We start from the raw sequence: 18,650 nt of genomic DNA on the forward strand, positions 1-18,650 counted from the left end.
TTAGTGTTTCCATGGCATTCCAGAGTGTGTGAACGAGAGGTTCCCCCAAGTCTATGTCAATTTTTCGTGACTTTTCTTGGGCTCCTTTCCTTCTGGTGGTTGGTTTGCTTTTAGCATATCTTAATAACTTTATTCTCATCCCCTACGTGCCTGTTTGTTTTCTAATGAGAGACAGAAAGGGGGTGGATCCAGATAAAACAGAGGACAGGAGGGACGGGAAGGAGTAGGAGAAGAAACAAAAAATCAGGAGATACTATGTCAAGTAAAAAAATAAAAGAAAAAAATAGGTGTCGCTGGAAGCATAGACACAGAGCATTTTAAGATTCCCAATTTACAATCAAAGCACTCAAATATAGTGTTACTTTCACCTCAGTGTTGACAGATGTGATAGGCTGAAGCAGGAGATTTCCAGCACATGGAAGCTTTGTATAATTCCAACAGTACCTATTGCCATGCAATACCCACCTCCAAGGAGAGATTTTCCATGAACAAATATACCTTGGAAAGGCGTGGGACATCTTAATCAGTTTCCTTCTGTGGGTATACTCAGTAGCTCATGTCTCCCAATTTCTAGCTATTAGCTACAGTTGATGCCTACTGTCTGCCAGGCTTAAACAGCTAGCTTGGTCTCTCCCTCTGAAAATGAGATTTAAGTGTAGACATATTCTTTCTTGCTGTCCAGAGAAGCAGGAAAAATGGAAAGACTCTATTTTTAAAACAGATAGTTCTTCCATGCAAGCTCAACTCTTGATAACCCCAAGAAGTTTAATGGAACTCTTTTCCCAAATTCTCATAACTCCTCTTAATGTTTTTGAAAAATGCATTTTATAAAATAGGAAATGTTCGGTTTCAAAATTATTATGAAAACTAAGGACTCTCCTGAGCTTTCTTCACAGGCAAGAAGATAGAAAAAATGCTTATAGTACAGAATGATGTAGCTAAATTCCTTTGACAAAGGTGATGTATTATTCCAATTACATGACAAACCTGGCTATACATATGCCTTGTTGATAAGAATCAATCGACCTCTGCTGGGATTCTCACTGGGTTCTGCCACAGAAGAGTAAAGTGCCAAAGCTTCCATTCTTTTCCTTTTCAAAGGAAAATTTTACATTTTAAACTGGCTGGATTCCCTAGAAATATACAGATGAATGATCGTGCAATCTGCGTTACTCTTCTTCTTGGTTTTTTATCTAAAAACAATATTAGACAGATCTATGAGCTGGTATTTCTCTTGTTTTGTGAAACTTTAATCTTTAAACATGAGTTTTCTGACTTTTCTTTATATTCCAACAATGCTATTATTCTTCATCTTGTGATCAGAGGAAGCATGAGGAAGCCAAAGACAGAACATGTTATGGTATAATTCAGCAACTTTCCTCTTAAATTATAGCATCAAAACTACTCACATTTAGCCTCTAGGTTACCCCTAATAGCTACTCTTCCTGCTATGACGTATTCAGGTAACTATTACTACTTTCCAGTGTGCCTACCATTAATATAGCTAAAAGATCAGCATCTAGTTTCGTGACAACACTAATCAAATCCAGAACACAGTCCTATTATCTTATTTCCAGATCCAGAGCACTTACGGGGGTGTCCCATCTACAGTGGATGGCTGGAAACCTCGTTGGAGTACGTACATAAGCAGATGAATGCCAGACACTCTCTCTCTGATATCACTTTGGACTTCAAAGATAAAATGTGTCATCTTTGGGTAATTGTTTCAATGGCAGCTTAAGCATATGGTTTTCTTCACACAGAGAATGAGAAAAAAGTACTCGAGAATAGCTGAATTAAAAAAAAAAGTACTTAGTTTGAGAGACTTAAATTCATGCTAGAAAACCCAGTATTTTTTTGTTGCATACATATGTCATGAAATAGGGCAGTGTAGTCCTATTCCATCAATTTAGTTAAGGACGAGGGTCTGATTCCTCTACTGTTAGCTGTATGAAGATTAATCAATAAATCCCATCCAATCTGTCTTCTAGAAAGCTTCTCACCAGCATTTTACCTAATAGGCTGGGAAGTCATTGATGATCATTGGCCAGCTCTGTCATTTTGCTGGAGATTGCAAAAACGCTGACTTTTCGAGTGTAACCATGTCTCTGATGATCTATTGCGCTGTAAGGATTTGAGTGGTTTAGCTATTTTTTACCAGTTGCCGTTGGAATAAGAGTGATTGGGTAGATGTGCTATTTATTTCCCTTATTTGTCAACTTTCAGAGCAAAAACTGTACCTTGGCAAACCAATAAAATTATCTCCCCCCGCCCCAGCTTTAGGAAGGATTTGTGGATTTCTTTGAGTTTGGTCTGCTTTGTACAGCACCGTCATTCTCCTTGGCTCTCAAATTTTCTATTTATGTAATTTGTAAGAGTTGGCTGTGGAGGCATTTTGACATAACCTCAGTATTTTGGATAGCTTCCTTACTTTTAGCCTAAGGCAATATTCCAGAATCCCATGGTATATTTGCCTTCTCTGGTCTAAACTCATTATTAGAGGGATCCTTAGAGCTTTTTAATTGAGAACTATAAATATTAAAAACCAAAATGAGGGTGATAGGCTTGGTTGCCAAAAAAGGGAAGCTCCTGAAAGAAAGTTGCTATTTTTATTTTTATCAAGGTAACTATAAACTATGTTAATATTGCAACGAAATTACATGCCGTTTACTTAATTTCATTTATTTTATATTTACCTTTTATTATTCTTAGTTCTTAAAGACATACTCATTTTATTTATTTCATCACATCATATACTTATTAGTTTCAATAAAACAATATTAATATTACAAAATGTTAATGTTAACTGGTGCTTGATGATTTTAATGTTTTTCCTTTGTCTTTAGGATAAATATTGCTAATAATGTACAAATTATTATATTTGAAAGTATTTGAAATAATCATTTTCTTCTCCATATGAATTTCTTCCCATTATCTCCAGCGTCTCAAGACACGGATGTGTCTAGCTTTTCTTTATCTCTTCAAATCTTTACTCTGCCCTAATTTCCAACACTTTTGCTTCCAGATTTTTCATGTTACTTGCATGTATATTGGCTCTACAATCCAGACGTTTTCATTATTTATAGGTTCACTATAAATATGTGAGAAATCAAGATATCATTAAGGAACATACATTATAGTAGCTATAGGAATGTGCTTTAATTGGGTTCAATTTTTAGCATCAATACCATGACTTTCTCTGCTTTGATCAAATTAGAAACTATTAGATTCAAACTGAACTTATCCTGTTGTATTACCTACATATCATTTAAGGTTATTTCATAATCAGTTGGCTTTATACATTGCCTTAACTTTCTCATAGCATTTTTTTTTTTGTTTCAACTGATTGTGTTCTCTAGAATTTCAATACTCTTGGTCTTCTTTTTAGGGACTTTATCATATCTTAAATCCCTTTCAAATTCATCAGAGTGTTCATGCTTTATGAAAACTTTCTGTTGAGAAGTTTCCGATGTTCCTCTCTCTATTGTGTACCGTTTGTTCTTCAGCCATGTGCAGGGCTAGCTGTCAATCTCCCTTCACTGATCCATGGTTTTGCTTTTCCCTCCCCTTTGTCTTACATTTGTTTTCTTCTTTTGTAAAGTAGATTCATGACAAACAAGGTTTTGATGGGACACTTTCTACCATTTAAACACTGCAAATCTATGCAATTGCTTCCCCAAGTTGCTTTTGGTCATGGTGTTTTGTGGGGCAAATTAGTGGCCACAGCTGTGGGGTCCGGGGCAGCTTCCATGCTGCGGCTGGTCCAAAATGTAGGCAGGAGGTCTATGTTTCCAGCGGCCTGGAGGTTTTGGCGGCAACAGGCCCCAATAACACGAGGAAGTCCTTGGTTACAAAAGGGTTTATTGTCATGGCGGATGGTGGATGGATTTGGATGTATGCCCTGTAAAACTCAGGGCAGTCCCGAGTTATATAGGGAGGGAGAAAGGGGGAGGGTTGGGGGAGGATCTGGGGAGGAATGCTTAATTTACTCTGCCCTCTGGCCTTCATTAGTATGTAAATCCCTAGGCCCTGAGGCCTCTAGTCACACCCTCTACCTGTGCACTTAGGGAGGGGCTGTCCTACGTGAATGAACAATGTAGATCTATGGAGACTAGACTGCTTTTTCAGGACCCTGGGTTCTGGGGGTGTGCAAAACTCCTGCTGGTTCTCATGCAGAGTCTCGGGGTTCTAGGCACTTGCCCAGCCATGACCCAGAATACCTTTACGCGGTTCCACATCTCCTCCCCTTTACTTTTTTAAAAAAGGGGGGTCACGGTGGTGAAAATTTTGGATGAGGAAGCTGAAAGAAAGCACTATGTAGGCCAGAGGGGTTAGCACAATTAAGTCACAGGATAAGGGGAGTTGAGGGGGGGGGTAGGGAAGGCAAGGGATCATTGAATCAATTGAATTTATGTGGTACAGTTTGAGGGTAGTAATATCTGACTAATCTAGATAGACATTACATTTTCCTCACTAACATGTAACTTTAGCTATTTGACTTTGGCAAAAGAGTTCATTTGCAACTGGAAGGTCTGAATCTGTCCATAGGACTCAGTGAGTCTCTGGAATCTGCAGTCAGGTGGTATGGCTGCAAGAAGACAGCATAGAATCCTAGGCAGGTTCCAGGAGGTGGTGTTGTCTCTGCTAGACTTGTGGGAGCACCTGTAGAATAATCACAACAGGGAAGCAGCACCCAGGCAGGGGGATGTCTGCAAAGGGTGTGTAGTAAGCATTAGGCTACTTGGGATCAGACATGTCATGGTGTGCCTTTGAGATCCTAGAAAGGCAAAGTTGTTTGAGGAAATTTTAGTATTAGAAGTCACCTTTGAGTCTGTTTTAGCTGGCTGAAGAAGAAAAACATCATATTGTTATGTAGGCGGCAACAGTTTGTCTGTAAAAGGAAACTAGTTGTTAATTAAGAGCTGAAAGATGGTGATCAGCATGTTGATTTAACCTGTGGAAGTAGACTAGATGACCTTTGAACCTTGAAGAAGTCTTAAAAATTGAAAAAAAAAAAAAAAGGTTGGGAACATATCACGGGTGATAGAGAGAAAAGGAGACATTTAAACAAAAAGGTCATTTGAGAAAAATTTTGGGTTGAAAAGCACGAACACTGTTGTTTAGGCATTCCTGTTGGGGGAAAAGGCATTAATGGTGGGAAAGCACAAACATTTTTGCGGGTATTCCTGTTGGGGAAAAAAGGTTAATTTGCGGATTTAGAAGTAGTGGAGGAGGTGCCTGCTCTGCCATGTGGTGACCGGGCTACCACGTGGTGGCTGGGTGCTCTAGCAGAGAGGCCAAGGAATTCCCCATTTTTTTCCTTAGGCATCTTAAATGTAGAGGAGAAAAGCTAACCTTGAAGAAAAGCTCAAAGCAAGAAACATAGGTGTTTGATAGGAGAGTCAGAAGGAGTAAAAGGCTGTGTAAAACTGAGCCATGGCAGGGAGATACATGGAGGCTGGCTTGTGGCTGGCAGTTCCTGGGAGCTGGCAGGCAGCATGCAGTTTACACAGGGGTGAAGGGAGCAGACTGAGTCTCAGACCCTCTGCTATCAGGCAAGCCAGCTGGGCTATAGCTGGCCACAAATGACCTAGAAGGTGAAGTGGGGAAGGGGGCAAGCAGAGAGCCAGCCTTGTTGCTTCAGGCGAGTTGGCTGGGCTGTTACTGGCAGGCCACAAATGGCGGAGGAGTGGGGGAAGTCTACGCTAGGCTAGCAGGCAGCCTGCGAAAGACTGATCCCCTGAGGGAAAATCACTGGGGACTAGAATTTAGAGCCATTGCTCCTGAGAAGCTAGCAGGCAGAGCACAAAAAGCTGACCCCTGGGGGAGGGGTAGAGAGCAGAAATTAGGGGGTTGCCTCCATCTTGTTAAGTTGGAGAACACATGGGGAGAAAGAAAGCTACAATAGCAGGCAGCTCCTGAAAGACTGAAGTAGGCACTCCTGAGAGCTCAAAACGAAAGGGGAATCTCTCAACCAAGGGAAAGAGTCTTAGAACCAGAGTCACGGCAGGAGCTGTGGCCTGAAAGACAGCTGTTCCCTGTGAAGGAGCCCTCTCTGTGGAGCTGGGGGGTGGGCAGAGTGGAGGCTAGGGAGCCGCCATCTTGCCCTTGAGAACATGTGGAGGAGAGGGAGAGAGAGACAGACCTAGTCTTTTGAGCCAGGCAGGAGCTAATGGTAGCTAAGAGTCAGAGAGAAAAATGCTGGCCCGAAAATCGTGGAGAAAGAGAGAGAAAGGGAGACAGAGAGAGACCTGCCTAGTCTTGTAGAACTAGGTTGGGGTTACTCACAGTTCCATGGAGAGGGTCTTGGTGGGTGCCAGCAGGGGGTACTCTTGGAGCTGGCTTTGCCCGGGTCCTCCACCATCTGTAGGGAACGTTGTAGGCCCATGTGTAGGCAGTCGAGGGCATGAACCTCTGTTGCATTGTGGGCTCGTGCATCTGCCACGATGTGGTAGACTGGGATTGTAGCTCAGCATGGCAGGAGCACATGAGATCTTGGATGAGTTTATTCCCTGCAACACCGGGGCCCTGCCCGGCATGGGGAATTCTCACTCTGGTTCTGAGGGGGTGCAGAGCTCTTGGATTGAGGATTCCCGGGCCAGAAGTTGGCTGGAGACCGACTGGTCTCAAGTCCTCCGTTCTCAGGACCGAGAAGGGGGCATGTGGGCGCACGCCAGACAACCCACAGTCGAGAAAAATGAGAGGGATTGGGTATCCCTGCGCTCTGAGGTGGCCAGGGACTGACAGGTCTCAAGCCCTTGGCTCTCAGGACCAAGACGAGGGCATGTAGGTGCATCCCAGACAACCCACAGCCGAGAGAAACAAGGGGGAAGGGAAGAAGAAAGAGACCCTAGCAGCAGCCATGGGAAAGACTGTACTTGCTTAGCAGACTCTGCAGCCTGGCCAGCTTGCTTGAAGATGTGGGTCCTCATGTCTGGAACGCAGAGGTCCTCCAGGTGAGAGATTAAGCAGCTGCAGTTTCAGTCAGCATAGGAGAAGCATGGAATCTTCACTGAGTCGATTCCTCACAGCACCAGACAAGCAGGGCGGGAAACTCGGCTGCATTCTGTAGCAGACTGGGGTGGCCCGGTTCTTGAAGTTTGTGGGTGTCTGTGCCCGGCGTTAGATGAGCCAAATGTGGGGAAAAATTAGAGGCCGCAACTGTGGAGTCCCGGGAGGCTTTCATGCTGTGGCTGGTCCCACATGTAAGAGGAACGTCTATGGTTCCAGCAGCCTGGAGGCTTTGGTGGCGGCAGGCCCCAGTGACACGAGGAAGTCCTTGGTTCCAAAAGGTTTATTGTCGTGACAGATAGTGGATGAATCTGGAAGTATGCCCCGTAAAACTCAGGGCAGTCCCGAGTTATATAGTGAGGGAGAAAGGGGGAGGATCAGGGGAGGATCTGGGGGGGGTATGCTTAATTTGCTCTGCCCTCTGGCCTTCATTAGTATGTAAATCCCTAGGGCCTGAGGCCTCTAGTCATGCCCTCTACCTGTGCACTTTGGTAGGGGCTGTAATGGCCGGCCTACGTGACTGAGTTTTAAGGAGACTAGACTGCTTTCCAGGACCCTGGGTTCTTGGGGTGCACTGAACTCCTGCCAGTCCTCACGCAGAGTCTCAGGGTTCTAGGCAACTGCCCAACCATGACCCAGAATACCCTTACACAGTCCCATAGTGTTTCATCACAGCAATAGTACACTGAACTAAAACATACATCTATGGTAAACCTATGCTAGACACATGGAATTCAGAAGTGAGGGTTAAAATATCAACGAAAGGGGATATTCCCAATCGTCAGACATATTTATGGGCAAATACTCTGGAAAATTCTCAGAGTAGACACTTCTTTCGCTCTGATTTTTGTCAAAATTCTTCCTGGAAACCTCTGTTTTATCCTCATTTCTGGGAACTGCATCACATAAAAGCTGCCACAAGCCCCTTTTCGTTAGCATATTTAACAAAACAGAAAGCAGAAAAGCAAAACTCCCTGTCTGCCATGGCTGAAAAATGCCTGTTCATAACCCGGCCCAGAAATGATACCAAGGGGAGAATAGCGTTTTCCTCCTGATCTTTTCTTTTTCTCAATTTACTAAGTGATTGCAATCTTTCTCTCCTGTGTTTCTCTAGACTCCGGAGCTAAGCTGAGTGAGTTGTTTCTTCATTGTACTGAACGGGAAACAGGCACAGGGAGAATGACTTACTAGTTCGGGGTAAAATCACAACAGGAATCCCAGTTACATTTCCTGGACCATTTTTCCCCCTCCCAATGACATTTTAATAGAGTGAGACAGGACAGTACAGCGATCATATTGTGCTTTCAGCCCTTAGCTTCTCCTAAGGACTCCTGTGCCCTACTTTAAGAAAATAGTTTCAGAATTTTCAGAATTGACGCACGAGACAGAGAGCCAGGCCAGAATGAGGCAGATCTGGGATTCTAAGTACACCATCTTCCTGCCAGACAAGGTTGATAGCTGCCTACTTCAATTCTTCACTCTTGAGTCCCAATTTCTGTTTGTGACTCTCCAGCCTTTGAGGCACCTGATATGTGTTGTCGCTAGATCTATTTATTTCCATCCATTTAGGCCCCCTGATTGCTATCTCCCATGGAGGAGATAGCTAGTGGAAATATATTAAAGCAATCCGTGATGGATGGAGAGGAGTAATCTGGGGATCCCCTTCCATCCTGTCCGTGTACCTTCAAATCTTCCATTTCCTATCCCCCTTTACGTTTTAATAAAATCTTCCTGTCTTGTGTCCTAACGTGTTTGTGCTTTTAGAAAGTGGAACAGCGATTTAGTTGACTTAGTGTAGATGATGTGAAATCAATTTTGCAGTTCGAAGAAACACTTTGAGAAATGAAATGTGAGTAGTGCGGAATAATTTCAGAACAGAAGGAGAAGGGAAGGAAGAGGATTCACCAGCAACAGCAACGAGGTGGCTCCAGGGATCCTAGTCGTTGAGTTTAAGTGACAGCTTGTCAGCGTTCTGTCACCGTGATGATTCAGTCCCATTCATTTCCCTGTCCACAATCAATGAGTAGGGGATTCAAAGTCCCAGAGAGTGCATCTGATTTGTCTAGCATTTGAATCTGATTTGTCATATCCTTCAACTCTCACTGGGGAAACCCCCGATCCCATGGTCCCCCAGGACAGCAGACAATTGGCAAGAATGAATTCCTTTTCTAGCATGTCAAAAATAAGGGGAAATGGATCATAATCATACAATTTGCAGGGAAGACTGGTGAGAGCAATGCACTGGGACTGAGAAGCTGGGTTCACATTTCAGGTCTCTGATTGTGTAGCTGTGTGACCCCAGCAGGGGCTTTCCTAGTTCTTACACTGCAGCTTCCTGGTTCGCAAAATTAGAGGCTTGAAGAGAAAAATAACCTCTCTCCTCCTCCTACCACCACCTTCCCCCTTCCTCTCTCTGCGTGTTTCTTCCACAAAATGGTGCTTTCCAATTGTAGAAAATTATTCCTAGCTAGAATCTAAGCCAATAAATGTATATTTAGTCATTTTATAGATGATGATAATGGCTTATTATTATTATTAAAGCATATTTTGGTCATTAGCAGGTACAATATCATCTCTTCGAGGTTCTCCTTTCTCATCCCTTGCTTATCATCCTCTGATGATTCTGATATATACCCTTCCTTTATCCAGTTTATTCTGTTTTTTTTTTTTATGGGACCATTTTTTTTCTCTCAAAGACATTTTGATAGACTGTTTTTAAAAATTAATTTCTCTCTCTCTCTTTTCTTTCTTTCTTTCTTTCTTTCTTTCTTTCTCCTTTCTTTCTTTCTCGCTTGCATTTTTTAGTAAGAAAGAATATCAAACAGAAATTAGGGAGATAGATTGGCCAGTAAAGTGCTTGCTTTTCAAGTGGAAGGACCAGAGTTTGCTCCCTGGTGCTCATATAGAAAGCATCTCTAACACCAAAGCTAAGGAGGTGAAGACACTTCAATATCTGGAGCTTGCTACATTCCTGTCCACGCAGTAAGTTCTATGTTTCACGGAAGACCTTGTCTTCACAAATATGGTGGGGGGCAATTAGGGAAGACACTCACTGGTGATTGGTGGTCTCAAGATACACATGTGCACATACACAAGGACACACACACACACCACAGAGGGAGGATAGTGGCATTCGCACACACATAGATACATCTATGCACAAAACATACAGAACCTGAGAGAGAGAGAGAGACAGAGAGAGACAGAGAGAGACAGAGAGAGAGAGACAGAGAGAGAGACACACACACACACAGAGAGAGAGAGAGAGAGAGAGAGAGAGAGAGAGAGAGAGACAGACAGAGACAGAGACAGAGACAGACAGAGAAAGAGAGAGGACCAACATACACACAGATATGTATATGCACAAAATATGGTGAACCTAGGAGAAAGAGGTACATATATGCACAAAATATGGAGAACCTACCTAATTACTTCCTTTTTGTATTTGTGTTTTTACTAAGGAACTTTGCCAGCCAAGCTGACAGTTACACTCCCACCCAGGTTAATTAACATTTTAAAACTCTTGTTTTGTCTATTCCATTTAAAGAGATATTGAATTACTTCTTAAAACTTCAAGACTCCCTCTAGCCCCCTTTTGCTCACATTTTATTTAAAATAATAACAACCACTTATTACTTAATTTATTCAATACTCACGGAAGCAGAAGCTGGATCAATTCTACTTATTGTTACTGAGAAAAACAAGTTGTTAGTCCCACATCTTCAGGTAATATTCATTCTGCATGAGCCAATAAATTAGGCTATGTTGAAAATACATACATATACATACATATACATATACATATACATATACATATACATATACATATACATATACATATTGACCACATATATCACAATTCCTGTCCTGTAGCATCCTAGAATCTTAGATTTCTGAAAGAAGGTGAAATATAATAGGTCTCTAAAGCATTAGACTGAATACAATGAATATCATAAGAAAGCAGCAAAACAGTGCAATCACTGTATTACGTAGACAAAGGAAATTATATCCATTCATGTGAAGAGAGAAGGCTTCAGGGGACCAAGGAGTATTTGAACCAGGACACAGGCAGAGAACTTGTCTCCCACCTTCTACTTTCAATTGCTACATACCTGTTCCCCAAATAGGTACAGTGGCTACTAGCCATTTAAAATGTTAGAGACTCCTTGGATCCCAACCATCTTAGTCAGGGTTTCTACTGCTGCAATGAAACACCATGACCAGAAAGCAAGTTGGGGAGGAAAGGGTTTATTCAGCTTACACTTCGGGATCCCAGTCCAACACTAGAAGAAATCAGGACAGGAACTCAAACAGGGCAGGAATTTGGTGTCAGGAGCTTAGTGCAGAGGCTGTGAAGGAGTGCTGCTTACTGGCTTGCTCAGCTGGCTTTCTTGTAGATCCCAGGACCACCAGCCCAGGGATGGCACCACCCACCATGGGATGGGGTCTCCCCCTTTGATTACCAATTGAGAAAATGCCTTACAGCTGGATCTCATGGAAGCATTTTCTCAACTTCCTTTCTGATGACTCTTGTTTTCTGTGTCAAGTCGACACACAAAACTGGACAGTGCACCGACCCTCTGATGGCTTTCATATCTGGAATAAAGTCCTTACTCTTACTGTGACTTATCAAGCTGCAAGTGATAGGTCATTTTCCCTACCTTTATGGAATCCAGCTGCCACTTTGCTAGGATACAGCAAAGGCTGTCTGAAGTAGAATAAGCTTTGCTCTTTTTTTTTTTTTTTTTGACCAGACTTTGTCCCTAGATCACGTGACCAATGCTTTCTGACAAGTCTTACTCCAAACATCATTGTGTCAGCTAAGCTGTACCTGAACCTAACCTAAGTTAACTCATCTTTCAAATCTCTGACACATAGCTCTGCTTCTCACAAACTCCACTGAAGCTCCCTTGCCTATTTGTTTCTTTTTAATATATTTTTCCCTGTATTCGATTTTCATTAAGAGCTTTTTAGTATGCGGTGGGCTTTTAGCAAGGAGATAATAGCACAAATTGACTTTATTGGGATCTGATTCTTTGCTCTTATATTTTCCTAAACAGTAGGTTTTAAAAGTTGTTCTTAATATCATCCATACAAGATTTATAAAACAAGCAAAGTAAATTTCTCCAAAGATTTGAATATTGTTTACCAAAACAAAAGAAACTCTTCTACCCAAGTGTTTTAGGTTCTTTCCAGAGCTTTAACACATATTTTTAAAATAACAGCATATTAACTGTTACAAAGATTATGAAAGCAATGAATACTTTTGCTTGAAAACTAGGAATGAGGGTACTTTATGTCATTTTTGTTCTTATTATTTCTGTTTGTCCCCCTAAATTTTCATTAAAACATTTGCCTGAGGCTTTAATAATCTTTGGTTGTTAAGAGTATAGTCTCATTTCTGACTACTTAATTTGGAATATTGTTTGTCAATAGTTAAATCCTTTGTTGGGACAAGATCCTGGCTGAAAATTCTAAAATAATTTCTAGACTACTTAATTACTTTTTATATTAAAATTCTACTAATCATTTACATAATGGAACTTTTAACTTTTTTCCTTTTAAAAGCTTAAAGGTTTTGAGATTTGGAAGCTTTCCAAGGTATGAAGGATTCTTTCGAGATTTACCTATCTGTTCCTTTGTCATTTTGATGTATTGGTGTGGTTTGTTGCCACTATTAAAATCTTATACATTTCTTATTAGTATTTTATTATAATTAGATGGTCCATCAAGAATTGTCAACTCCTAGGAGATGAGGGATGGTGTCTGCATAGTCAGCTCGGCTCTTTTGTAGATTTGGGTCATTTGTCATTGTAGGACAGTCTGTGAACATTCCTTTGACTTGCTTAGTGTGTGTGACTAGTGAAGCGGATTAGCTGTAGACGCCCTTGGAATCTGATTAATTAGATGTGCAGAGTAGATGTTCCTTTCCTTGCTACTGAGTTTAACTTTTGCTGCGATAACTTGGCCTCTTTATGTCCTCTGTAGTGATTAAGAAAGGGGCACCGCTAAACTGGAAAGATGTTTGATTCATACCTTTTAACCATTTCTTACATATTCAAGTCAGTAAACTATTAAACACATTCTTTATATATACTCTTCTTTGTAAACACATAAAGCTTTGTTGTTTGAAACTAATTAGGAAATAGAAAGCTTTCTTAGGTGCAACCTATACGTAAGCTAAGTCCGGGGACCAAGACTTCAACACATAAACTTTTAGAAAATAAAACTTATTATGTAAACTATAGCATACACACACACACACACACACACACACACAGAGAGAGAGAGAGAGAGAGAGAGAGAGAGAGACTCATAGATTCATACTGTGATGGCTATTCTTGCATGTTAACTTACTATATCCGGAATTAATTAAAACCCAAGCAGATATAGGTATCTTGGTGAGGAATTTTTTTTCCTTAAGTCATTTGAGGTGGGAAGACCCACCGTTAATCAAGATATTTTGAAGTATAGACATACACGTCATGTAATTATGATGTATTTTAATGCTCGTGTGTACTATATACATGTCTAAGATAGCCTTTAAAATCAGTACTTAGTAGGCACTTTGTAAAAGCATTCTTACGCTTAACTAGACGTTGTACTCTAACTTCTTCATCTAGAATAGAGGCAATAGCAAATAGATATTCTGTTTCCATACTGTTTTTTTTTCTGCCATATATTGGAATTTATCTGCCATTCAGCAAATATTCATTGTATGTGGATATGTGAGAGGATGGTCATATATGACTGTGTATGCTTTTGTGTATAGATTAGAGATGAAAACATGGATACTAAAAGATTTAATGAGATTTTAGTCACTTAAAATATTTGTAAAGTTAGGATCCACATTGTGATTTTAAGTTTCCTCTTATTGAATCTGCAACAGACCTGTTTCAACACCCACACATTTATGTGACTATGCAACCATGCATGATGAACAGTGTACAAAAGAAAGAATAAAATAACGAATCAAAGAAGTAACGAATCAAAGAAGTAGACTATAAAATATTTAGCCATGGAGAGCTCCAGGAAAATGGTGATGGAAATAAGAATAGCAAATTCCAAAGCACACAGTAGTTATATTACTACTAACATTAGGATAATTGCAAACTCAATTGAGGACAAAAGATGAGGGCAAAAGACTGGCACCAATTAAATGTCACATGGCCCTTGCAATAATGTGAAAGAAAGAAAATGCTGTTTCTAAGTGTTGACAAATACTCCCATCACTAGCTGGTACCCACAGCTAAACTCATGAGGATATTCAAGACTAGCAGCTGGAGCACAAAACCTTGACTCATACTGTTATTAAAGTAGGATGCTGTATATATGTGCCTGACCGTCTCAGCAATATGTTTTCACGAATTTAGGATTTGTATACTCAGGGTCTGGGGTGATGGTTGACTGTGTAAAGTGGTTCCCAAGCAATCATAGGGATCATCTGCTTAAATTGGAGGTAGTGTAGCATGAATCTGCATTTTTCAGGGCTGGGGAGACAGAGAAGTAAATTTCTGGCGCTCACTAGCCATCCAGTCTAGCTAAGTTGGAACTCACTAAAGTGAGTTCCTGGTTCAGTGAGGGAAACTCTCAAAATATAAAGTAGGTAGAGCCATCTTGATTTCAACTTGTAATCTTTACATGCAAAACTCCTGTGCACAAATACACAAACATGTCCATACATACCACCTTTTAAGTATATTCAATAATGTAACTTTAAATCCACCTCAAATCACTTATGGAAATATTGTTAAGACCCTTAATAGACAATCTCTGGAGAAGAGAATATTTACTTCCTATATACCATTGTTCTTAACTTACATCTCGCTCCTTTTTTTGTTCAGTGCTTAACATCTATAATAAAGTTATTTCTTAATAAATACTAGCTTCACTTCAGAACAAAACCCAAACCTGCTGGGTACTGATAGAGGACAGGCTAAGGGGTGGTGTAAGCATGATTGTTCAGGGAAAGTCTATGTATTATGATCTCTAGTTAGAAACCAGCTGAAACACCATCTCAGTATTAACCTTGCACTGAGTACAGAATGCCACAAGTCTAACTTATGAACAGAGGAAAGTCAAACTCTAGACTAGAGAAAGGTGGAGAGAATTGAGAGTTACCAAGTCAGGAAAATGGCTGCTTGGAATTTGAACACATGAAAATAAGAGGGAGATTTAGTTATCTTCAGAGAAGAATCTAGATATATAAAGAGGGTGACCTAGATATACGAAGAGAAGGCTCTAGTTATTAAAAAAAAAAAGAAGGTTCTAGATATATGAAGATGGCAATCTAGCTATATGAAGAGGAAGGTCTAGTACAAAAAGAAATTTCTAGATATATGAAGACGGGATCTAGATATATGAATAGGAGGATCTACATGTAGGAAGATCTAGATCCCCAAAGTTTAGCTATAAAAGATAGCATGATTCACCATCCTTTACCATTACTCCCTTTCCATCTCACAATGATACATGAGATGAGAACCTCAGCTGGTGTAGTGGTACATACCTGGAATTCCAGAAGGTGCAATGCTGAGACAGGAGGATCACCAGAAATTTGAAACCACCAAATTAGCAAGATTCTGTCTCAAAGAGGGGGAAAAAAGTATACCACAACAATCTCCATTATAGAAAAAAAATCATTCCAGAAAAGGATATTGATCAAATTCAATCAACATATTATAATGAAAAATAATGAAAGGTTCCAAATGACATTTCCATCAAAAGTTATATAAAAAGTATACTCCCCAATAATGGAACACTATAACCATTTTTTAAAGGGAGATTAGTGCTAAAGACAATATGAAAGTCAGAAATAGGGTTCAGGAGACCTCCGCCATCATGGGTCGCATGCACGCTCCCGGGAAGGGCCTGTGCCAGTAGGCACTGCCCTACCACCGTAGCGTCCCCACGTGGCTGAAGTTGATGTCTGAGGACGTGAAGGAACAGATTTACAAATTGGCCAAGAAAGGCCTGACTCCCTCCCAAATAGGTGTGATCCTGAGGGACTCACATGGTGTGGCACAGGTCCGCTTTGTGACTGGAAATAAAATCTTGAGAATCCTTAAGTCCAAAGGCCTTGCCCCTGATCTCCCTGAGGATCTCTACCATTTGATTAAGGAAGCAGTTGCTGTCCGAAAGCACCTTGAGAAGAACAGAAAGGATAACGATGCTAAGCTCCGCCTGATTCTGATAGAGAGCAGAATTCACCGGTTGGCTCGATACTATAAGACCAAGCAGGTGCTCCCGCCCAATTGGAAATATGAGTCGTCCACACCCTCCGCTCTAGTGGCATAAATGCTGTTGTGTACACAAGCAATAAAATCACTTTGAGAAAAAAGAAATAAATAAATAAATAAATAAAGGAAGGAAGGAAGGAAGGAAGGAAGGAAGGAAGGAAAGAAAGAAAGAAAGAAAGAAAGAAAGAAAGAAAGAAAGAAAGAAAGAAAGAAAGTAGGGTTCAAAAACCCCTGATCTAGAACTGATCTGAATGCCCTCTCCCCGAGGACTAGCTTTCATGGTATTAAAAGATGTCATGCAGGCTTCCAAAACAGGTAAGCAACCAACAGTCCTATTCAGCTACGATGCCTATGAACGATATCATTAACAAGCATAACATAGTAACCTTCTGGGTGCAGTCATGGCACACAGAGTTTGATGGTAACTAACATCTCTTTAATTGGATTTAAGGCTTGCTCACCAAGAGCACCGTGCTTGGTATTCAAATCCTAGCTAACCACTCAACACTAATGGAATTGTGGTTATTGGAGGAGATTCTACAACCACTAATTTACTAAATCACCATAATCCCTAACAACAATCTGTAAACATTTGTTCTTATACCCATAGATAAGTATAGTCTTTACCTATTATCAAGGAAATTTCTCGTGCAACAGAGGGAGAGCACTACAGGAAACCACAACCTATCACAATTCAGAATTGTGGAACCCAATGTCAATGGATACATCTACAAAACACTCCTGCACATAAAGCCCAGTGATCATTGCCTAAGAGGAGGCAGAAAGATAGTAAGAGGCAGAGGTACATGGAGTTTTCTGAGAGATTATGTCTCCCAGTGACATCAGCAGCTATAAAATCCCACAAGCCCAACTGCCTAAGCATGTGCTGAACAAGGACACTAACAAACTTTTGATACTACATAGGGAAAAGCCCAAGAAGCATCAATCCTACATAAAGAACTATACACAACTAAGGAGAGCTGGGAGCAGGAGAGGTGTTTTCCTAACAAAGAGAGCATCAACTGGTTGCCCAGTGCAAAACTGTAAGCCCCCAAAACATACATACCAGTAATATTATATGGATTCAACAGATGATATTTAGGAATGTATATATGTTTATATGCAAATATATATATATATGCACACAATATTAATATATATTATATATTAATATATATATTAATATATATATGCATATATATGCACGCAATATTAATCAATAGAAAAAGAGGTCATGAAGTTGAAGGAAAGCGGGGAGAAGTATGAAAGAAGAAAGGAGAAGGGACCATTATAGTTAAATCACAATCTCAAAATTAAAGAAAAAGGGAGTGATGAATAATAATTATAAAAAAATGACACAATTAGAGGAGCAAGAAAATAATACAAAGATTTGAAGTCTGAGCTCACAAATCATAGAAAACCATTCATAAAAGTAACTTCTGAATTCTGACACCAGGAAAGACAGAAGGGGGCATTAATGAAGAGAGGGAGTTATCTTAACAGAGACTTAAGGGGAGAAAAAGAAAGTGTTAAAAAATGATTAAGTCACAGAGCTAGCTTTACATGCTAGGCAAAGACTCAACATGCATTAAGTCATTCTAAGGACAAAAGCTAAAGTAATGAGCTAGAACATAACTATAGCACACACATCACAAGAACATCTGTAATTGAGAGCTGTCAGGGACTCCATGTTGGAAGAGCTCGCTGTATTCTTGCTTACAAAAGAACTAATTCTATTCAAGCTTCTTTTTTAGAATTCTGTTTTGTCAAGGCATAGAGCCTGCATTTGCTACAACTTTATCTCTTTAACATGGAATGCCTTCCGTTTCTTTCTGTGGACCATTTTAATATTTGTTTTGCTACCATGTCGTGTGAATTTGCATCCTCCTGGATATAAGAAAGTTTCTTTAGGACTAGCATGCTAAATCAATACTTTGTATTTTTTATTCATTGCAGCACCCCAGATTTGACTATGTCATTCAGGATGTACAATTAACACCACTGCTAATAGCAACCCCCAACTCTCAGTAGATGAAACAAGATTTTCTTTTCTCGTGTAGGTCTCTATTGTGGTTTGACTTGAGGTAACTCTTTATTTTGTATTCTGTTACCTAGACTGCCATCTGTGTCATTGTAGCCTGACAAGAGAAAGTGGGGACACATAGCAACTTAGGCCAACAATTGTCTGTTAAGATTTGGAAATAACTCATTTAATTCCTAGTGTGATGGCCCAGTTTAAACAAAAAGATCAAGTATATCTTCCTACTATAGACCTGGAAGGGCTTTAGAACAGTAGTCATTACCAAAAAAACACTAATAACTTCAAACACAAATAGAAATGAGTACTGATATATATATGTATATGTATATGTATATGTATATGTATATGTATATGTATAT

The 18,650-nt window shown here is 40.3% G+C and overlaps 1 pseudogene; it reads left to right on the forward strand.

The window, feature by feature from the left end:
• Positions 1 to 15,852: 15,852 nt before the first annotated feature.
• On the forward strand, positions 15,853 to 16,308 carry LOC114610104 (annotated as a pseudogene).
• Positions 16,309 to 18,650: the final 2,342 nt, after the last annotated feature.

This window comes from Grammomys surdaster, unplaced genomic scaffold (genome assembly GCF_004785775.1).
Source record: "Grammomys surdaster isolate TR1022 unplaced genomic scaffold, NIH_TR_1.0 126028, whole genome shotgun sequence".
NCBI lineage: Eukaryota > Metazoa > Chordata > Mammalia > Rodentia > Muridae > Grammomys > Grammomys surdaster.